This window comes from Eurosta solidaginis, chromosome 2 (assembly GCF_040869045.1).
Source record: "Eurosta solidaginis isolate ZX-2024a chromosome 2, ASM4086904v1, whole genome shotgun sequence".
Lineage (NCBI taxonomy): Eukaryota > Metazoa > Arthropoda > Insecta > Diptera > Tephritidae > Eurosta > Eurosta solidaginis.
The window spans coordinates 161,154,142-161,177,303 of record NC_090320.1 but is presented as its reverse complement, the minus strand read 5'-3'; the positions used below and the strand labels follow the sequence as shown (position 1 = coordinate 161,177,303).

Below are 23,162 nucleotides of genomic sequence, written 5' to 3'. Positions count from 1 at the left end.
AACGTGATTATTTGCACACAAAGTACAAATTATATTACTCCAATAATGTCTGATGATGTACTTGTCAGTATAAAGATATATGATTTCTAAATAACGAAAAACCACCAATTTAAGTTATGAAACACAATCAAATATATTCTAAAGCACCACTGATTCTTGATAATCATCTGAGTCCAACTTTTTCTCAATGTCATAAACTGAATCCAGCGATGTTAGTGGCATAACGATAGAGAGCTCGGTGTGAGTATCATTTTCCGTTTCTCCGCTGATACGGCATTCTATTTTGTGCGTTTTCTTAATCACAACTTTTGAGTCACGCTTGACTTTATATTGAGCCATGGCTTCTGCCAATTCTGGAAGCTAAAATGATAGCATAAATAATAATTAATGAGAATCAAGGTATTGCGGCTACAATTACTGGGGTTTCACAAACAACAGTTCAATATTGCACTATGCACATTTTCTTCGATCTTAGTCAATCTAGATTCCAGGTCGATATGCTTCTGTAATATTGTTTTAAGTATCGCCATTATATTTTCGTTCGCTGTAGGGAATATTCCTTCGTTGGTTATGGAAGTAGCCGCATTATTCAAAACGGCACTCGTTGTATTTAAGGTGGAGGGAAAGGACGCGCTGTGTTGTGCTACATCGACGAAATCTATTAGTACTTGTGTAGTGTTTTTAAGACTAGGAAACAACCTGGACTCGAAATAGGACTGAATGCCATAGTATGCAAACTCACCACCGAGAATATTTTAAACTTCCACACTATTTTTGGGTGTTTCGAGAATTGTCTGTGCCGACAGCGGCAGATCTTTCACCCCAATAATTAATAAAGTGCGAACACGATCATTTAATGCTTCTTGGGTAATATTATGTTGTGTGGCCCATAACTTTATATAATAACATTTTTCTGCAGTCGAAAGTTCCGAAGGGAAGCTGTCGAACGTACTCTCAGCATCTGTTGCAAATTCAGAACATCCCTCACGGCAGAAAGAGCTTTCGGAAATCGTGTCCCACACATCTGTCGCAACTGCATTAAAATCAGCATCTACCCGAACAAATTTTGAAATATTGGCGTAGTCGTCTACACTGCGCTTAAAATCTTGATTTTCTTGACTGGCAAGATTATAAAAGCGTTTTCTCTTCATATTTCTTACCTGATGTAGGGCACGTTCAGAAACATCAAAATAGCACGGACCCAAAGTATATGATTGCCTAAATATTGAATAAAAAAAATTCAAATTAAAAAGCATTGTTAAAAGGCACTCGGAGTGTCGCCTAGGGGCGACCCTATATTATGTTTTATATTTATTATTTTTTTGGTATTAAACAATTCATCCTCTTTCCGACAATAACAATATATATTAATATAAACTTTTTAAAAATGTGTAGAAGATAATTTTTCCCGCCTTCGGGTTATTAACTCTGAGGTCAAGATCCGTCTGAAATCTCTAACCATATTTTTGGACGTGGTTGATCCCCTTGTAAATTAATATCCGGATTAATGATATAGAGATCAAAGCACGCCTTTTAACATCTCCCTACCATTTTGGAGGCGTATCAACTGCTGTTCTAGACTTGTACCCAAAGCCTAAATTCTTATTAATTTGCGCCACCCTAATAGCACCTTTTTTTTTTTTAGTTCGCCCACATGCATGTATAGGTGACCATGGGTAGGGTTATGTTGTCCGTAGACATATACATGCATGTCGGTATAACTGTGTGGGGAAGCTTCCCCTTAAAACCGGATACTTTTCCCGCGGTTCAACGGTTGTCCTCGACAAGGCAACCGGTCGCTTTCCAGCGATCGTTGAGCGAACTATAACCAGCCGTCCCGAGAAGCGCCGCCACAATTTTTATTATAAAAGGTAATTAATTTGTGTTCTATGCAATTTCCTTTCATAAAATAAATCATTATTATAACGAGAAATATCTCGCCTTTCTTTCTTTTATTTTTTATCAAAACGCAATTGTGGTGCCTCCACTCCTTTGCCGAGTTTGCGACACACCACAATTGTACATGGTCCTTTCTCCTCGTAACAAGGAACCAACGCCTATATATATATATATATATATATATACAGTCCACATTGCTCAAAATTTAATCAAGAATTATCCTGGTGCTACAACCTCGAACACAAACCAATTTATCCACATTGCGCGGAGTTATACACGTTCTTGGAATTTGTCACAAATCATCTTGGTGATATATTACGTGTGACACTTTCAACGTCGACTTTTCATACAAATATCTTGGTGATACCAGCATTTATTATATATATCTTCGTGGTTTTACACTCTTGGTGGTATTGTTGCAGTTTTTTGGTGAGACGTGTTATCAACATTATTCAACAATTTTCAGAAAAAATCATCTGGTGATACATTACTGGTGGTACTTTACATCATCCATATATACACAACACTTGGTATACTCGTGCAACACAAATTACTCGAAACTCCAAGCAACTACTAAGTAAGTGATATATTTCTTGCCACTTTTTGTTTTGGTTTGGTTATTTTTGAGGTTAAGTTTTTATTTAAAAAATGCCGCGAGTGCTCCTAATCCCTAAACAGTGAAAAGTGAAAATTATCAGTGAGCAATCTGTGCGACATAGTGCCTCAATTTTGTGTTTTGTGCAATTGCTTTCCCCCTACACAAAGATGACCGATGTGTTCTTCGCGGCAAAACGAATGTAAATGGGCCACAAAAGAATAAAATAGCTCCAGTTGACTTTAAGATAATTGCCTCAGTTAAAAACACACTTAAACAAGTTGCTAAATATATCAGGTTGCAGAAAAACCAATATCTTCAAGAGGTAAATATCCAAGATTTGATTGGTGTTGGCCAACCCAACACGCGTGATCTTTTCAGCTATATTTTCAGTATACAAGTTGGGGTGAGTATAAAACAAGATAAAATGCGTCATTTTGTCCTCCCGATGCTTTGGATGTGGCAGGTAACGTACTCGAGCGAATGGATATAAAAGATAGCTCCTCACCCGGTCTGCTAGATTGAAAAATCAACCTTACAGGAGTAGCACAGCATGGTTTTGCTACAGGCAGTGGATTGTGAAAATTTATTATGTTTTTTATTTCAATCTTTAAACGGAAAATAAATTTTTAAATATTGGCATTGTAATGATTTCAGTGTGTTGCGCAGCTGTTCAGTATCGGGTTTTTGATAACAAAAACTTAAACATGTAGACACGATATCCTGAGCCTTTCCAAATATACGCCTCTTAGAACGATGCCACATGGAACGCATATTTCCACATAATAAAGTCACTACACGTATAGATGATTGCACCAAATGCCATTCATTGCCTTCATTTGCCCAAACTCATTCATTCATTGATATCATCCTAAAGTAATATTCCATCAAAAGTTCTATATCGATATTTATTGCAACGAGCTTATCAGGAACAACACCTTCTGGGAAACGTAAATGGCATGCATTCAATTCAAGTTCACGTATAATAAATGCCAATGGAAAGCAATGACCTGATTCACGAAACTTTTTAACTAACGTTTCCATCTTTGTAAATAAACGAGTACAACGCTCTTGTGTAGTGTCAGTACCATTGACAGCCTTATTTATTATTTGTGACCAAACGGTTTCGACTAACAAATGATCATTATGATGTGAACAATTAAGTATTGTAAGTTTACGTTCCCACAAATCAAATGGGTCAGCAAATTGTTGATAAAGCTGTGTTATGTCATACAATGTATAATTTAGTTTTTCTAATGCTTGAACTACGTTATGATCCGTTTGTCTATATGCTGATAATGTATCTAATATGCATTTTTGAACACGTGCTATTTCAAGTTTATCCTCCAATTTTTTGAGTAAAACTCCACTGGCAATGGAATAGCCCGAACTATCATTACGCATACACATAACAGCTCTGGCTAAATATTCAATACGATGATCAAGTAATATTGTATCGCTTTCCGTACTAGCTAAATTATCTAATATTTTTGCAGCTTCCGCATGACGATCATTCTTCTCATAATACTTCCACAATAAATCCACCAAGTCCAAATTTCCGGGATTATTTACAACATTTCGACGTAAAAACTCACCCAAACTTTGTTCAGGTAAAGCCAATAACTCGGATATCATATCATGCGTCATTAGCCATTGGTAGATAGTTATATGTAAGAGGGGATCTTTAATTTGTTTAGCTAAATTTACAAGCTAACATATTGCGTAACTATTGTATTACGTGAAACTATTTTCATTGATATCACAAGCTTGTTGCCGTTGAAATTCAAATTCGGGTGTTTCATTTGCATTACAGTGATTCTGATAAATGGTATCCAACATTAAACGCACCTACTTGTAGCATGTCATGCGTGCCGAATACGCGGTATATCCTTCAGTATCTTCGGTTGGCTCAGCATTATTGTAATAACGTATACCAATTTCCTCTGGACCTATTTTCGCTGCACAAGTCGCTGTTAGCTCAATAACTCCTTCTCCGAAACCAGCCAAAGAAAATTGTTGACATATATTTTGTAAGGTTAAATGTGGTGCGGCATCCTTACATAGTTGTAATGCTGTGCTTAGTTTCTCATTTTTACTATTGGATGCTTCGCAACCTTTAGCTGAGGGTAATATTTCAGTAGCCTTAAAAGTTACAGCATCTTCAAGTCGATATAAGTTGGGACAAACCTCTCTTAATTTCGCTGATATAATACTAACACTTGCATTATCTTTGAGATAAGAGTTAATAAGTGCAGCTATAAGTACAGCACAAGACTCAGTGCGACTCAATGTTAAATCACGAAATGTACATGGACGCAATGTTGTCTGTTCCTCTTTTGGTAATTGAGTGGCAAGAATTTGAAATTGATGTTCACATAATATTTTCCATAACGATATAATTTCACAAACATGTTTTACCAATTGATTGTTTCTCTTCATTTTGTGCTTGTACTGACGCATTACGTTGTTCTTGAGTTGTCAACTGATTGTGAGACGGCAGTACATGACTAAAACCATTTGATAAACTTGTTGTATGTGTGGAATAGGCAGTAGCGCGTGTCATACCAGAAAAATCATTTACAATGTAAGCATCAATGAAAAATTTAGGCGCAAATAAATCCTCAAGTATCAGTGTGCAGTCAGCCTGCGTTAATGTACTACATAAATTCGCTTCAACACAACGTTTTTTCCATATTGGACGCAGTAAACGTGCGACATACAAATATAGTCCATCATGTTTGGCCGAATAAATAACCGCATTGTAATCGTTAACAATTAAACTATTATAATGTGTATTTTCCTGGATGCCACCCCCTCCACCGGCACCAATAGGGCTCAAAGGGTAATGTGATTGTTGCATCGTATGTGACATTTGTGGTGAACGCGGTGACATTTGACCGGTTGTATGTGGCATCGGTGTTGAAACTTACATATGCGGTATGCTGCGATCTATGATATAATGCCCGGGATTTAATTGTGGGTTTAGTGGATTTATTTTGTTTGGTCCACCCTGAGTATTCGCTAGCATTTGAAAGTGGTAGTATGGTTCGCCGCCGTATAGTAAAAATGCTTGCGCAGCCCATAATGCCAAATCTGTATTTTGATATTGATCTGCGCACGCTATAAGTAGAGAGGTGGTACATGCTTCACATTTGTATTTGAAATAATGCTTTAACAGCTTCATTGTGTGGTCCATTGTAGGCGCTAAGTAATTTCTGAAGGACATCTACTGGTTTTAATAATGCCTTAATATGTGCCACTTGTTTTGTGAGCAATACCACCTTTTTTGGTTTTTTAGCTTTACGCAATACAGAGTTTAATTTCGATTCACATTTGTCACGTACTTCTGTCAAACTCCACACAATAACATCCAAATTCACAATTGCAGTTGCTTCAGCTAAATATGGACGGCTTAAAAATCGTGCTAAGCTCATGGACCACAAATGATCTTGATCTTGCTGTGATGTAGATACCAGCAGTAGCGTGCCCTCACTATAATATGCCGTATGTACTTGTTTTGGTTTATTCACTGTAGTATTGGGTGTATAACCCGGTGGAAGACGTACATTCATCTTTCCACGTCAAAACCCCCACTGGTAAATCGATTCAAAGAGGTACCCTAAAGAAATGTCCTCATTGAGCCAAAACCAATATCGTCCACTATGTGGTAAGCCCTCCATAGTTCAACTAAACCCACGATTTCTGCCCATGGCGGCAAGAGAATTATGTGTTTAGTGTCCAGAATCACTAAATCCGACAAAATTATGACAAGCTGCTAACTCCATAACAATCTCAATACACCCACGCCCTCCAAGAGGACCAGAAAATTTCTAAATACATCTTAAGGTGTCAAGCAATGGCGCTGAGAAATTTTTGTGAATGGAGTTAACAATTTTACAGCGTCGCGTTATTTTTAATTTTTTATTTTTCAAGAAACTTCTCATGGCAGAAATACACTCGGAAAGCCGGCGAAACCACCAGCGAAAGGGCCACCCCGTTCAGAAAACGTTGTTCATAACTGACAACTTTTTATGTGCCATAAATCGGCCGAATGTAAGGACATTTGGTAATGAGTACCGGTATCGACCCCCTTTTCAAAGATCCACCACTAGCGATCTTTTACCCGCTTCTAAAATATTAACAAATACTTATTCAAATAGTTAACTCACCTCACCAGCACGTATTCCCATTTTTTGGTGGACCGATTGACTTCTTTTTGAAACCTTTCGCTATCGTTCCTCTCCCGTCTGAGGCAGTCGCCCATCTCTTCTAATGGCATCATAAGACCTTCCGTAAACTCAAGCAAATTTCGGCGCAGCAACGCAATTTGTACAGAATCTGGTCATTGTGAATGTGTTTTTTGAAAAATGCATCAAATTTCGACCAATAATTCTTCAACCAAATACCTGGTTTTGTATCACCACAGGTGTATGCATTTCGCTACATACATTGTACGCAAAATATAATCTTTAAATATATGATTGAAGAATACAAATCTACTAAATTAAACAAATTAGTTTATACCTTTAATTAACCTAAGTGCCTATTTGCTGTGCCAATCCAGTATAAATATGTAGTGACGTAAAGACCATAATGGAAGCAATGAATGCCTTAACAGCAATAGTTGACCATGGCCATTGTGAGTACGTTCAATAGACCTTCAAGCCAAACGCCTTTGAATATAGTAAACGCCAATAAAATTGTTACTAAAGGTTTAAGTGTTTTGTTAAGATCATTACGTGAGAATAGCCACATCAACGTAGCTGTTGTAATGTGTTGAACTAATAACACATTCGATTCTAAACATTTTTAAAATATAAATCCGACCAAGACAATCACACACAGAAGATTGTACATTCACGAGTTCAAAATCGCTTCGTTCTGCGCATCTACGTCACACTTGACGTCTTACTGAATTGATCGAACGGTGTTGAGCATGAGCAGGCTGTTACGCTGCGCATTGATTTCCAATCAACTGCGGCAGAATTCAATTCTTCCTTTATACTCGCGGAGTCAATACGTTCGTTTAGCGAAAGCTTGGCAAATGACATTTCTGCTGTCTTAAGAGGATGATCATCATCGGCAGAGGAAAGTTCACTCATCTTTTTGTCATAATTGTACTTGTTATCATTAATCTCTGCTGATGCAGGTTCGTTAGAGGATTTAGGGCCGGTGGCATCTTGTATTTTCTTTGCTGACTTGGATATATAGTTTTTGAGGCCAAAATTGAAATTTGTTAAATGCTGTACATGGTCTTCCAAGGAGTTGCAATGATCCTTACTAACAAGCAAAAGATCGCTTAGTCTTTCGCGTGGACATGCCACGCCAAAATTTAATACATTGTGGTGCTAAGTTAGCTTTGAGCGTCTCATCCACATCTGGCTTATACAATGGATTGAAGCATTCATTTGAATGATTCGACATGAAGCCCCAAAGTGAAACTGTGCGTTCTCGTAGCTTTAAATCCCGTCGATCCTTTTCACAATTGCCCACAAATGTACCAAATTTGCATGAATGTACATGGTCGTGTAGGATAAATAGGAAACGTTCATTAAATTCAAAAGCATCACTACGCTGAGTCATCAACTGCCAAGTGCAATCTAAGAATTGTGTAAATATTGGTGAGACTTCCCGTAGATCTGTTTGCACGTGACCGCAACGCTCACTGAATTTGTAACCAAAGGCCAGCCAGTCTTTTTCAATCAAAGTTTGGAATCCCTTAATAGTTCGGTGGTAGGGATCTAACATTAATGCAGCCAATGAGCAGACCTGTGCTGTACGATCCCGTCCATCAGAGCAATGTACAACCACGGAAACACCTTTGTCAACAGCGGTTGCAATAAAACTGGAAGTATACAAAATGGAGCGAATATTTTTTTTAACCAGCCAGATGATTCCAATGAATCTAAAAATCCACTCATTGTTGGTGTCCTTTGTTCGCAGGCTTCAACTAATTTTTGCAAACTTGTAGGCTGCACGTGTATATTTTCAATACCGAGAAAATGAAATTCGATATTGTCATAAAATGCTGCGTTCTCGTAACCTTCGCCGGCTGCCCGATTAGCCATTACGTTAATCCTTGGTCGAGTGTCCACAACGTACATATAGTCGGTGTTGGGGTCTGTTTACGTATGGCCTAAAAAAAAACCGACAAAGGCTGACTGCAGCGACAAATGGATGCCTTATTTGAATGCAAATATGTGAGCGCCGGAAGACGTCCTTTAGAACGAAAACGTGAACTGCCAATTAGCATTGCCGTATTAGCTTCTTGGGGCACATAAATTTGACGTGGATACGTATCACATAATTCATAGTTCAGATTCAAAGTGCATAATGTCCAAATTTCATTTGGAACACGCATACGTTTGAACTCATTTTCCAATTTAAGGAAATCCCAACCTGATGACTTTGGAAAATTATATTTGGCCGGTAGATAGTTAAAGCAGTAAAGCTTGTTAATGGAAACTGGTTGATAAAGCTTCATTAATGAGGTGTACACATCATGACATTCAGAATATTTTTTGCAGAAAGGGCGACGATTTTACAACAATGAGTCTCCACTCAACACTTCCTCCAATGATTCCTTGGATAACGCTCGAAAAGATTCAGGTTGCAAACCATCTGTAGCCGGCTATATTTTTATAGAAGTAGTTATCTGAAATGAAACAAAAGAAAAGGCAATTGAATCATTTTTACAGAATTATAAAAAAAAGGAACGATACCGGCATCTTACCCATCACACATTTTTCTTCATAAAGAAAATTCATTCAAAATGTCTGTATACTCATTTCCATGAATGAATGACATTTTTGAATGAACGAACAAGGTTGCCACTCGTCTGACTTTGCCGTTTTTTGTTTCTTAAGCGGTGAACACATTGTAGGCGTTACCATGGGACCATAATTCGGATCCGTGAGATCCTACAAGCACGACAAGTCATACGCGAGCTAGGTAGGTTCCCGACACACCCTATCAACCACTATGGTTCGGGTCACAAAAAAGAAAAAAACAACCAAAGGAGAAGAGGGGAGGAAGGACAAAATAAAAGACAAAAAAAAGGAAAAAAACTTTGTCCATTCACCGTCCAAAAATTACAATTTATTTGTTAAAAAATATATTTACACACTGAAAAGCAGAGACCGACGTAATCCCGCTTAATGCGAGCTATGCTTTCGCTGGCGATGCAACCCCAGCAAGGAAGCCGAGGGGTATCGCTTCCCGCAGCTGCACTTATAGGGTGAGAAACCCAGGTGGAGATTGAGGTGGGCCTTCAATGTGGTAAAGCAGCTGAGCCCGCGGAGTCCGCGCGCACCCAAAGAGGACCCCCTCATAACCCCGATAAAAACGGGTGTACCACGAGGGTCCCTCGTCATAATACCGCACCGTCAATCTTATGCGAATGTAGTTCCGCGGCACATTCAAGAAAGTAATGCGCAGATTGGGACGAAGTTCGAACGATGCCCTGAAAAAAAAGGAAAGAAAGTGGTATCATTATATTATTGAAGATGATCCCATAACCAAAAAAAGGACTACAATCCATATACTCACATGTTTTTTTTCCTTGGGTGAAACTTGCCACTTCGCTTGTCACGCTACAAATGCCGGTTATGTGCACAGATTCAGCGAGCATAACAACACAAAAATACAATGCTGCCAGACAAACATCAGCAAATGAGTAAAACCAAAAGCGCTGATCACATGAACAGCGGTCGACGACAAGCTGAATTTCACAAAACAAAATATGAGAAAAAAAAACCGTAACTCACTTTCCATAGTGAAGTCTTCTTCTAAACTCCAACTTAGCTTAAGACTGTCTCCTAAACTACGAAGAAATAACTTTCGGAGGAGACCTTTCAAGTTTTATTAGCCTAAACTTAACTGCGGAAAAGCTAGTTGGAGATTATGATACAATTGTCAAGATTAATAAAAATAACTAAAGGAAAGTTCAGAAACTTTTATGAAATAATAATTCAACGAAATGAACTTTATGAGAAAACCCCACAAAAGAAACGAAACATTTCAGAATTCAGGTCGCGTCAGAACTCAAACGGGAATGTCCGCAAACATTTTCGCGACATGAACATTAGGTACCGTTACGCTGCCAAATTGGCAGCACCGCACAGCTGTCTCACTCCAATAAGTTGAAGAGTTATCAGCTGACAGCTCTACAAATTTCCACACTCGATAGTATAGGCTATTCCCGCCAGGGCTGTGTTGAAATCAACAAACACCCCACAATTTGGGTTGCTCACCCAACATGGCCCAAATCAACACAAAGAATGTTCCACGGCAGCGAATAAAGGCCTCTTTACATTCATCTCACAAAATTAAATGCATAATTTCGTCGGCCTCTACGCTCCGCTTAAACTCGCTTTATTCATCTATTTTAACATACGTTTTTTAATAAAACACCTGCGTTTCACCCAACTAACTTCACGGTCACTCGCCCTGGCACCTCAAAAGATGCCACACCTCCTCCAACAAAAAAGGCAGTCGCCCCGAGGGCGACACGATACATTAGACGCTGGAACGGAGACCTCGGCCTCTTCGTCCAGCCCAGAAAAACATAACAAAAAAATGCGAGTCTGGAACGGAGACTTCGGCCTCTTCGGCCAACCAAACAAAAATAATGCGAATCTGGAACGGAGACCTCGGCCTCACCGTCCAACAAAAAAAAATGTTTGCCAGTCTGGAAAGGAGACCTCGGTCTCTTCGTCCAGCACTATTGACCTTCTACGTCATATCACTTTATGGATTCTATATATATCGAAGAATTATGTATAATCAAAGGCAAGAAATATTCACCTTCTAATGTTTATTTTCATCCTAGCTTAGGTGGCATGATGCGCAAGTCGGGCCGGACTCCCGGCCACCCGCGACGCTGGCGAAATAAGCGATTTAGGTTAAGTTTAGTTTTAATGCAGACGTTTTTTCTCCTTGCATTTCAGCGGTCGGAAATCGGTGGGGGTAAAAACGATGTTGCGTATCGCAAGGGGGGCCGGCATGTTTAGGTAGGATGCCTAACTTTTCCGCATTGGATTGCGGTCCCCCCAATGCAACTCTGCAAATCGATACTCGATACTCGACTTAATTTATAACCACCCACACCATCACCGCCAAATGCATGTGCATGCATGTACATGCACGTGTATGTGTGCTTTTTGTCAGCACTCATGCATAGGCATGTCGGGGTTGATGTGTGGGTGCCTTTCCCCTCCAAAACGGAGGATTTTGCGGGTCAAAGGTTGTATCTTGCTATACAACCGGCCTCTTGGATTTCAACAGCCATACCATACGCATCTGCCGCCAGCGATCTCTGCCGTTTTGATCACAATAAACTCAGGTAATATTGTAACCAGTTTATATTACTTCTACCCAATAAAACGTATTATTATAACGAGAAACTCTCGTCCTCATTTTTCTTCTTTATTCCAAAACCCATCCCGTTCATTGAGATCGACCCGGTGCGCCCACCTACCTCCAGGATTAGACGCACCCCGGCCGAACAAGCTTTATTTTTTTATAGCTGTGAGAGCCAATTTCAAGGGCTCCTTCGAAATAAGCGAGCAAAATTTGTTAAAAAACCTAACAAAATGAATCACCAAATATGCTCCGACGGTTAATTAAATATGCCCAAGTAAAAAAATCACTAAATCCAAAAAAAAATTTAATATGAAAGACAGGAATGTTTTTTTCAATATAACTCGACATTTTTAAAATTGTCATGCTTAATGCTCTTGAGCAAGTTGTTTTAACTCTTCTCACGCTAATTATCTTCATAAAAACTTTTCCAACCAATTCTTAAAACTAAGCTTTCATAAAATGCTACTTAAAGTTTTTTCGTACTATTTTAGGTACTATTTACGCATTTTTGTAGGAAGTGATTGGTACTGAATGCTTGGCTTCACACACCAAAAATGTGAAATCACCTGAGTGCACTCAATGATTTCAGAACATTTATATCTGCAGTCTGATTTAGCATTCTTTTTAATTGCATGCGGTGCTGAATGAAATCCTTATTTCTCTGCATGATTGCAGAATTAAAAAAAAATGAAAGCATAATTCTCGTATGAATAAAAAATTTCGAAACACTGATTGTAGAAAAGCTCTAATTTCATCAGCTCTGCTTTGCTGTTGACGCTGGTCATCAACCAACTGCTCAGGCAGTTCAATGATGAATCCGTAAAACTTACGACTTACGCAGATGACGTTGCAGTTGTCATAAGTGGAAAGTGCCTCTTTGATGGATCGGGCGTTTCAGGATATTCATACCTGGGCATCTAACGGTTGACAGCCAATGCAGAGAAGACGGATGTGGTCTTTTTTATTACAAGGTACCAAAATGGGCCAGGCCTAGTTTGGGAGAGGTGACCCTAAAGGAGAAACCTTGCACAAAATATCTAGGAATAATCCTTGACAGTAAGCTATCGTGGAAGCTGAACGCGGAGGAGAAGGTGAAGGAGGCCTTGAAAGCACTATACGCATGTAAAAAATGCTAGGGTTTACGTGGGGTTTATCGCCCTCTCTTTATCATTGGGTATTAAAAGCAACTGTAAACCCTATCCTATACTATGGAGTCCTTGTTCGGTGGAAGGCTACACAAAAAAGAACGTACCTCAAAAAATTATAGGGGGTATGCAGGCTATCAATGCTTAGCATTACGGGAACCCTGAAAACTACCCCGATGGCTGCAGATCACGTCATTCTGCGCATCTCACCTGTAGACCTGGCAGTAAAGAACATATTGTTAACAACTGCAACGAGGCTCAGTGCCTCGGGCAACTTGAGCGCAGACCATACGGCCATACTCATAGGCGTCATAAATTGCGGGAAGAACAGACTACCTGATTCCCTTTCTGCGCTTCGAGGGTGCTCTTAAAGCCACAATAGAGGTGGATTGTTGGCGCATGGGTGCTCAAATGGCGGACGAGGCGATACATGTGTACACAGATGGTTCCAGATTAGTGGAAGGAGTACGGTTTGTGGTATACTGTGCTGATCCGGAAATAAAAAGAACCTACAAGCTGTCAGATCACTGTAGCGATTTCCAAGCGGAAGTATTAGCTGTAACCAATGCAGTAGAAACACTGGAAGAAAATAGCTTCAAATGCAGCCTTGTTAAATAGATGGGAATGAAAAAGCGGATGAGCTAGCTAAAAAGGGCACATCGCCAAACTTGCGCGGTGGACGTCCCAACTGGATTGGTCGGTATTAATAGGAGGCGAGAGGTGCACATGATCGACCAAACGGAAAAGGCGTGGAAGCGCGGGACTGGAATGTGTCGAAAATTATGTGTCGGTCTTACAACCTTAGACTAGCAACGTTGCTTCTTTGATTAAAGAATGAGGACTGTAGACTGATGACGGGTATTTTGACTGGATACTGCTTTCTGGCTCACATGCCTTTAAATTAGGCTTGGTCAGTGATAGCAGATGTAGGAAGTGCGGGTTGGAGGAGGAAACGATGGAGTGTGAGTTTTAGCTTTTAGCTGGAGCCTTGACCTGGAGAGCGACAAACACGATATTTTCGGCCATTAGATCTGCAGGCGGATGTGCAGAATGGCTAGCAAATGCTTTCGGGGTAGTTTTTAGGGCTACCGTTATTTTAATCATTGATAATATGTATACTTTCTCTAGTTGTTTGGTATACGCACTCTCTTGTCTGGCTGTCCACCAAACAAGGACCCCATTGTAAATTATGGGCTTAACAATTGCCGTAAATATCCAATGACTGAGTTTAGGTGATATGCCCACGTGCATCCTAGCATCTTCTTACATGCATACAGTGCCGCGGAGGCTTTCTTCGTTCTCTCTTCTATATAGAGCTTCCACGAAAACTACTCCTAGGTATTTTCTGCTACATTTTTCTTGCAGTGTTATTTGTCCAAATAGGGACCTTATATTTCCTAGTAAATAATACTAGATAATTTTTTTCCCTTTCGCGGTTAACACAAATCCAGATGCCCATGCATGTACATCCCGAAGTTCCTGATTTATCAGAGATTGTCGTTAGGCATCTGCCGCTTATGATGACTGAAATGTCATCTGCATATGCCGTAAGTTTGAGTGGTCCTCCGTCGAACCTCTTTGGTTGATAACCAGCGTCCACAGCATTGGTGATAAAACCCCATCCTGCGGCGTGTCTATTGCCTCATTGCGACGTGTGATCATTCTGTAGTTTAACATGGAGCCGATTCATTTTTTAAGGCCGCATGAACTTCAATCGAGTTGAGACTATCCACGAATGCTCGTTTCGAGACATTGTTTCACCTTCCTATACTCGCGGCTTGGTCTCTGAGACCGACTAAACACTTTTTCGTAATTATTTTTAATCACGAAAATCTGGAGAAGCTGACCTCTATGCTAGCTGTCGGAGTTGTGGCTTACTTCGTTTTAGTCCACGCTGTGCGTTCGTGCGAAGCGTACGTGTTTAACTTTTGGCGCCAATCGGTCCGTGAGACCGACGCGAGTATGCCCTGATTGTTATGGTGAGGCTCGAAACTAAGCCAAACATAGATAAATATATACTTTGATATGTATTTTGTTATTATTAAGAAGTGTTCGGCCTGAGTGCGTCGTAAACCGGCAGTGGGTAGGCGCCCAAGGGTCGGTCTCGGTTGGCAATTCACTCCAATGAAATAAGAGAAAGCACAAGAGGATTTTCCTCGTTATAATAGGTGGAATTTATTAGATAAGTAAAAATAAGTTGGGTACAATATTACCTGAATTGATTGTGATCAGAACGGCAGAGATCGTTGGCGGCAGATGCGTGCTGTACGGTAGTTGAAATCCAAGAGGCCGGTTGTATAGCAAGCTACAACCGTTGACCCGCAAAATCCTCCGTTTTGGAGGGGAAAGGCACCCACACATCAACCCCGACATGCATATGCATGAGTGCTGACAAAAAGCACACATACACGTGCATGTACATGCACATGCATGAGGGTGATGGTGTGGGTGGTTATAAATTAATACGAGTATCGAGTATCGATTTGCAGAGTTGCATTGGGGGGGGTCGCAATCAGATGCGGAAAAGTTAGGCATCCTGCCTAAACATGCCGGCCCCCCTTGCGATACGCAACATCGTTTTCTGCCAATGACCTCCGCTGAAACGAGAAAAATTATTATAAGACTTACACACTAAACTTAATCTAAATGAAGAGTTCGTCTGCGACGCAAAATGGCCGGGAATCCCTTTCGACTTGCTTAGCATGCCACCTGAGCTAAGATGAAAGAATTAGCGGTTATGAACAGTGAAGTGAATATTTCTTGCCATTGAATTATACATAATTCTTAAATATAGAAATTCAGAATGTAATATGTGTATTGTCGATGGCCAGTAAGGCTGGACGAAGAGGCCGAGGTCTCCGTTCCAGAGTGGCACCATTTTTTGTTATTGTTTGGTTTTTTTGTCGTTCCGGATGGAGAGGCCGAGGTCTCCATTCCAGATTTGCGGTTTTCTTTTGTTGGTTGGACGAAGAGGCAGAGGTCTCCGTTCCAGACTGGAAGGTTTTGAGGTTTTTCTGGGCTGGACGAAGAGGCCGAGGTCTCCGTTCCAGCGTATAACGTGTCGTGTCGCTCTTAGGGCGACTGTGGCATTTTATGGATGTGCCAGGGCGAGTGGCCGTGAGGCTGGTTGGGTGATGCGCGTTTTCGCTGCAGCGCATATATTTCGTCAGTTGTGTATTATATTATTACCCTACAAAACACTTGGTCACAAAACTTATCCACGCCCATGCAAATGTGACTAAGAATATAACCTATCACCGTAAAATGACTAGTCAAATGACGTGGAGTGACGAGAGCGGTTTTGCAAAATAGTTAGTGCTGTGATTTCGAGCAGCTCAGATATTTCAACACAACCAGCAAGATTGCGGTGTGTGGGGGGTTGGAGCGCACGTGATTCCAAGCCACCCGCGCAAAATTACTTGTTTTCGTGATACGCGTGGCGTTTTATTAACAAACGTACGTTAAAATGTATGAATAAACCGAGTTTAAAACGAACCGTAGAGGCTGACGAAGGTATGTATTTAATTTTGTGCGCAAGCTCATGAAGAATAGCGAACATCGTAATTAAATTGGAACATGTACCAACTGCCGGTGCTTACATGCAGATTGGCGATGCGTTCTCAACGACGCGTTCTATCTGCACGTACCATTTTGAGATGGCGTGCAACCCTGTCGTGTATTTATTGGTCAGCTGACAGCTGGTATGGTGAATTTGTGGCGTGCGAATATATATACATATATGTATTTGCTTGCCCTTGAAAAAAAAACTAGGTCACTGGGGCAGTAGCACACTAGGCCGATAGAAACAGTTGACTTTTTTCCATTTCGGGATTTTGTCGTGTCGGGATTCTTTTATTTCGGGACCCGTAATGTTTTGTACCGAGCCCTTATAATGACTCTTTGTGATATTTGTTGTTGAAAAACAACAAGTCCTGCCCCCCAGCCAAAAAAACAAGCAGTACCGAAGGCAAAAAAATCAAAAAATCAAAAAGGAATTTTTTTGTTGTTTTTTTTTTTTGTAAATGAGACCATAATTATTTTTAAATGAGGTTTTCGCCTTTATTTTTGTGAGTAAGTATGTTTTGGGACTGCCCGGGCGCCCATATGGGTTAAAAAAATGCCGATCCCGATTTTGTGTTTTGCGGGTTTTCGGTACCCGGTTGCCTCTTTTTATGCAACACTAATATGATATGGCGAGCCAAGTAGGCATACATACATACATATGTACATACGTTGGTTACAAATATGCCAACGGCAAAAGACAAAGCAACTGAACATTCATACACACCCGTGTATAGAATGTAAAATTCCATTGAATTGAAAGAAGCGGTAAAAAAATCGAATGATTTTTTTTTTCGCTCTTTCAATTCTTTTTACTACGGCGATTGAAGCATGACGCATGGACAATTGGAAGAAAATGGTAAGTAATGAAAAATTTTTGAATTAATTTTATTTCAATAAATATGTTTATGTTATTTCGGATTATTAATGCATTTTCTTTTATTTTCAGGTGACTGGTGATGGATGCAGGCGGTGACGATCCTGCAAATTGGCATGGGCACCGGGTTTTGTTGGTTTTTTTTTTTTTTTTTTAGGTTACCGGCATTGCAAAGGGGTGCTCCAGCTGTGGCGTCGGCCGCTCCGTCAGTTGCCACACCTTTGCGATGCCCATTGACGCAGATATTAATGGATTTTTTTTTTCTTTTTTTTTTTTTTCTTTGCAGGTTGGTGGCAGTTCATTGAGTGGAGGTAACCGAACTGGTGGAAAATTTGGACCGATGTTGTCTGCGACTCAGCCCGACGCAGACGTCGTTAGGAATGTAAACATTCCAATTATAAAGTCCAAAGATAACGCGAAACCCTGTTTTTTTTGTTCTGTGAAGATACATCGGCATCGCTAGGCGAAATGCTACCTTTACTCGCAATACACTTTCGCGGTTAATCAAAAATCACTTATAAAGGAGTTGGTCTGTTCGCTAAGCGCGCGTCTACCACAGTTCTCCGAAGATCGAAATGCCGCTAATATTTTAAGTCAATTTCAAATGATACCACAGGTAAAATCGGCACCATTGGCCCCAACACCTGCAACACCCGCAGGAAATATACTCGATATGCAAGGCAAAATTACCCAAACTCCGACTGCTACAGTGCAGGGTGGTATAACCGATGCTGAAGTAGTATGGAGCCCATTATAAATGTAGGACACTGTGATGAGCATGTCGCTGTTGACAATCGGACACAAGCTGATTCACAGTCCACTATTGCTGGCGGTACTTAATGTCCTGTTGGTGACAGTGAAATGAACGCCTTACAGACAAATGAAGGGGGTAGCAGTGAATATATACATTCCGTGGGTGTGCGTTTCACGCAACAAAATTCGATTGATGGCTCAGAAGGCTCAGCATCATTGCTCCCCTGAGGTTTGCCATGCATGCCGCAACTTTTCAGTTTCTTTGTATTGCTCTGCAATCCCTTAGATACCTCAGCAGAATACAGATACCATGATTCATATGGGCTTAAGCTTACTCACTGTTGCCCTTAAGGTGGGTGCAGATAGCACTGGCGAATACGATACGCTGTTGGAGTTGGTCAAAGATGACTTGTGCAGGAGTTTGTTAGCGTTACTCAACTCCGAACAATTTTTGCAGCTGATCTACAGCTGTGCTTTTTTACTTTTCGAATCGTTGCGCGATCACTTGAAATTCCAATTAGAAGCTTATCTCAAACAAATATCTGAGATTATTCCAAGCGATAGCCCATAAAACGCCTTATGAAATGCGCGAGCTAGCATTGGAAAATTTGCTTCAGCTTTGGGTACCAGGTTTTGTTTCGGAACTGTATTTCAATTACCATTGCGAATTGTATTGTACCGACTTGGTTGAAGGTCTAGTAAGCTTACTCTTCAAATACACTCTGCTACAAAGGCTGTCTATAGTACACACATACTCGCTTTGGACACTTTGGCTTCGGTTATTAAGATTATCGAAGCTAATTGTGTTGCCTCAAAAAATGTTGATAATGAAGTTTGTGGCAGTTCGGCCACAGGTGTAATTAGTTCCACGGGTCATTCACGTCATAACTCTGAACTGGAGAGCATTATAGTCGATGGCAGCAATGATGATAATAGATCGGTTGTGGAAAACATATCCAAATTCATTAATAGCTCATCATGTTTACGCCTAGGCGCTGGCGGTGGTGTAGCCAATGCAGGCCTAGCGCGCGAGTATCTCCAAAACATAAAGGAGAAAAAACGGTGCTCACACAAGGCACGGAACTGGTTAATCAACGACCCGGTAAGGGTATACAATACTTGCAAGAGCATGGTATATTGGGCCCGCAACTCGAACCTATGCCTTGTTTTTGCGTGAGAATCCGGGGCTTGGTAAAAAAAATGATTGGTGAATATACATCGAAGAAAAAGCGTGTTGATTCAGAGGTTTTAAAGAATTTTGTGGATTCATTTGATTTTGCTGGTTTGAGAGTGGATCAGGCGCTGCGTTCGTACTTGGAGACGTTCCGTTTGCCGGGCGAAGCGCCGTTAATTTTCCTTGTACTTGAGCATGTTGCTGATCACTGGCATAAACAAAGCACTGAGCCCTTTGCCAACACAGATGCAGCTTTCAGTTTGGCTTATGCCACCATCGCGTTAAATATGGATCAATATGACCCGAATGCAAAACGCCTGCATGTGCCAATGACATCAGAGGACTTCGCCAAAATTTACGTGGCCTAAATGGTGGCAATGATTTTGATCAGGAGATGCTGTCACTTATTTTTCAAGCCATTATCATGAGTATGGGGAATGTTTGCGTGAATGATGGAAACATATTTTGGAACTGTTCCTGCAGCTCTTACGTTGAAAATTGTTGCCAAAGTCGTTGACTGAGGTGGAAGACTTTTGTGAGGAACGTGGAAAAAGTGGCTATGTGAGCGAAAATCAAGGTGATTAAGTATGATTGTTTAAAAGATATGCATATATCTCAGTTACTGAAAAGGATGTCAATTCTATTTTATGTTTTTTTTTCTCAGAAATTATCAATTCACGCTGGAGGAAGTTGAGTCATTTAGCTATCGTGTACAAATGCATGGCGTGTGATCGCCCGTATCGCAGTACATGAAGCGCGTATGCATGAAATTCGTATAGAAAAGTGGAACCAAAGATTTAAAGCGTGTTGTAGCAACAGCCTCAACCTGTCTCAGTGAGTGGGTGAGTTTGATTCAATTACTAGAGGTTTGTGCTTCGAAATCGTAGTAGATTGGTAGTGGTATTTGGTAGTATATTAGTAGTGATAATAAATTTGTACATGCCAAAGGTTTTTGGGGAAATAAGTCATTTTCTACTAAATATGTCGTGAATTGATAAGTCATGTGGGTTTGGTCATTCTGTCAGAAATTGTTTGGAGAATGCGGTATGTTAGAATTTTATTCAAAAACGCACCATCTCAACTGTGGTTGCCAAAACTCCCTATATGAACATAAGGTCAATGCATTTTCTCATAAGGGGGAGTTAAATAAAAACATTCCGAGACGAATCCAACTCTAACATAGGGCTGTTTGGTGACATATCCTGAATAGGGAAATTTCTGACAAATACCCCGAGATAGCATGATTTTGAACAGGCAGCCGGCATGGGGTGATACGCCACTCAGCAGCCGCAATGAACTGACAAAAACAAAAACAAAAGAGATTGGCTTATTGTCTTAGAACTTTGTATTCCTACCTTGACTTTGACAGAAGTCAAGCTTTTGTGCGGTCCTGCTACACAGGGAGTATTCACCCTTTTAAATCTGAAATTTCGGAAAGTTCTTTTCCGTTAAGTATTGATGGAAGCGTTCCGGATAAACCGTTAATTTAGAATCTTCGGAACACGTTATTTGATACTACCTCACGAGGTCCGAATATGCATAATATTCCAACTATACAGATTCTCCAAATTCTGAAATGGAGACGAATGTTCCGAGCATATATGCATGCATGCACTTCCTTGCACTCAAAATTAATGCGCTATGAAGCTGAATGCTTAGATTTTCAAAATTTTTAGCAAGTTTTAGGAATTTCATACGAATTTTTGAATAGTCAATGGCTTAAATATAATTCTTAAATATTCGGATTGACTTATGTCAGATTTCCACATTTATAAATAATTTAACACTGCTAATATCTGGGGCAGATAAGTTTTCTCATCCGCGTTAGGCTTGCGATGGGCCTCGTTGCGCGCCAACGAGTGCAGCTGTTTTCTTTGGCAGATCGATTTGCCCTTTAGCGGTAGGCCTTTCTGTTGTCCTCGTTATGGGATAACGAGTGAATTGGGGTTGACTTTGGGAAATTTAAAATATACAAAGGGCCGAAAACCCTTAGATTCTGTGGCAGATCGGTTCGCCCTTCTGCGGTACGCTTTTATGATGTCCTCGTTTTAGGAGAACGAGTGAGTTGGGGTTGCTTGTTGTGTCCTCGCTCGGGGTGAGCGAGTGAATTTGAGTTAATTTTTGAAATTGAATTGAATTTGGGTTTTTTTGGTGTCCTCGCTCCGGGGTGAGCGAGTGAACTTGGAGTTTAACTTTTGAAAATTCAAAAATAAGTGTTTTGTGGCAGATGGGGAATCTGCATTAGGCTAGGGTAGATTTTTTTGAAAAGAGGGATGGGGAGGAAAGGAGGGATTGTTAAGAGGAGCCCGTGGTCCTCTCACAATCGATCTCCGTAGGCAGAAGGATCAGTTTGACCAAAGGTCGTCTGACTTGGCCCTTCTCGGTTATGAGGTCGACTACACGTACTCGGCCATCTTCGCCGGGGTGTACGTTGACGACTCTACCTAACCTCCATTCGTTGGGAGATAAGTTGTCCTCTTTGAGGACGGCGAGATCTCCCACTTGTATGTTTTCTTTAGGATGCTTCCACTTCACCCGTTTTTGAAGTTCGGATAGATATTCCCCCTTCCATCGCTTGCAGAAAGTCTGATGGAGGGCTTTGAGTTTCTGCCACCGATTTATCATCGAGGCAGGGCTTTCACTAGAATCTGGTTCTGGTGGAGCCAGTAGGTGGCTGCCCGTTAGGAAATGTCCTGGGGTTAGTGGTTCCAGATCCGTTGGGTCATTCGACCCTGGACTGAGTGGGCGCGAGTTGAGGCACGCCTCAATCCTGCACAAAAGGGTTTGGAACTCCTCCATGGTGTACTTATGGGGAGACGCGATCTTTTTGAAGTGGCTTTTGAAGCTCTTCACTCCCGCCTCCCACAAGCCGCCCATATGTGGAGCAGCGGCGGGAATAAAATGCCAGCTTAATGCTTGATGATTGTACTTTGAGACTGTCTTGTCTCGGCTTTCTGCCAGGAAGGCTTTAAACTCGGATCGTAAAGATCTTGACGCTCCGACAAAGTTTGTACCATTGTCGGAGTAGATGCTTTTCGGACATCCTCTTCTCGCGATAAAACGCGCAAAGGCTGCGAGAAAGCATGGAGTACTAAGGTCACTAGTGGCTTCTAAGTGGATGGCCTTAGTGGAGAAACAGACAAAAAGGCATACGTAGCCTTTTGACAGTCGACATCCCCTACCGCGGTAGCTTTTGATGTCGAAAGGCCCCGCAAAGTCTACCCCGGTATTGGTGAACGCGCGGGTAAAAGTAGTCCGTTCGCAGGGAAGGGTACCCATAAGTTGGGCCTGCGCATGTTTTCGGTGAATAGTGCAGGTTTTGCAATTATGAATGGTTGCCCTAATCATGGTTTTGATGTTAGGTATCCAGTATTGGGTGCGTATCAGACGCAACATGAGTTGATTTTCCCCATGCAGACTTTGTTGATGAAACATTAGGACTGTAAGACGGGATAACCTGCAGTTGTATGGGAGGAGGATTGGGTGGCGTTCATTAAAGGCTAAGTCCTTTGACGCCCCGAGTCGCCCTCCTACCCGAATGATGCCATCTTGGTCTAAGTAGGGATTAAGTGAAAGTATTGCACTTTTCCCTCCTATTGGTTTTCCGGCCTTTAGATAATTATATTCGGAACTATAATGTTGTTTCTGATAGATCTTAATTAAAATTCGTGTAGTGGCCTTAATTTCATCAGGGGAGATTAAGTGCGACATGACCTGGAATGAATTTTTTGTTTCGGGGTGGGTTCTTCGGTAGAACCTCATAACGTATGATAAGACCCGTAGAGCCCTAGGTAG

At 40.9% G+C, this 23,162-nt stretch overlaps 3 pseudogenes; 1 reads left to right on the top strand and 2 right to left on the bottom strand.

The window, feature by feature from the left end:
- Positions 1 to 3,097: 3,097 nt before the first annotated feature.
- Positions 3,098 to 6,066, bottom strand: LOC137241738 (nuclear pore complex protein Nup154-like; annotated as a pseudogene).
- A 1,317-nt stretch (positions 6,067 to 7,383) lies between these two features.
- LOC137241737 (myotubularin-related protein 8 pseudogene) lies at positions 7,384 to 9,008 on the bottom strand (annotated as a pseudogene).
- A 9,075-nt stretch (positions 9,009 to 18,083) lies between these two features.
- LOC137242441 (Golgi-specific brefeldin A-resistance guanine nucleotide exchange factor 1-like) lies at positions 18,084 to 19,901 on the top strand (annotated as a pseudogene).
- Positions 19,902 to 23,162: the final 3,261 nt, after the last annotated feature.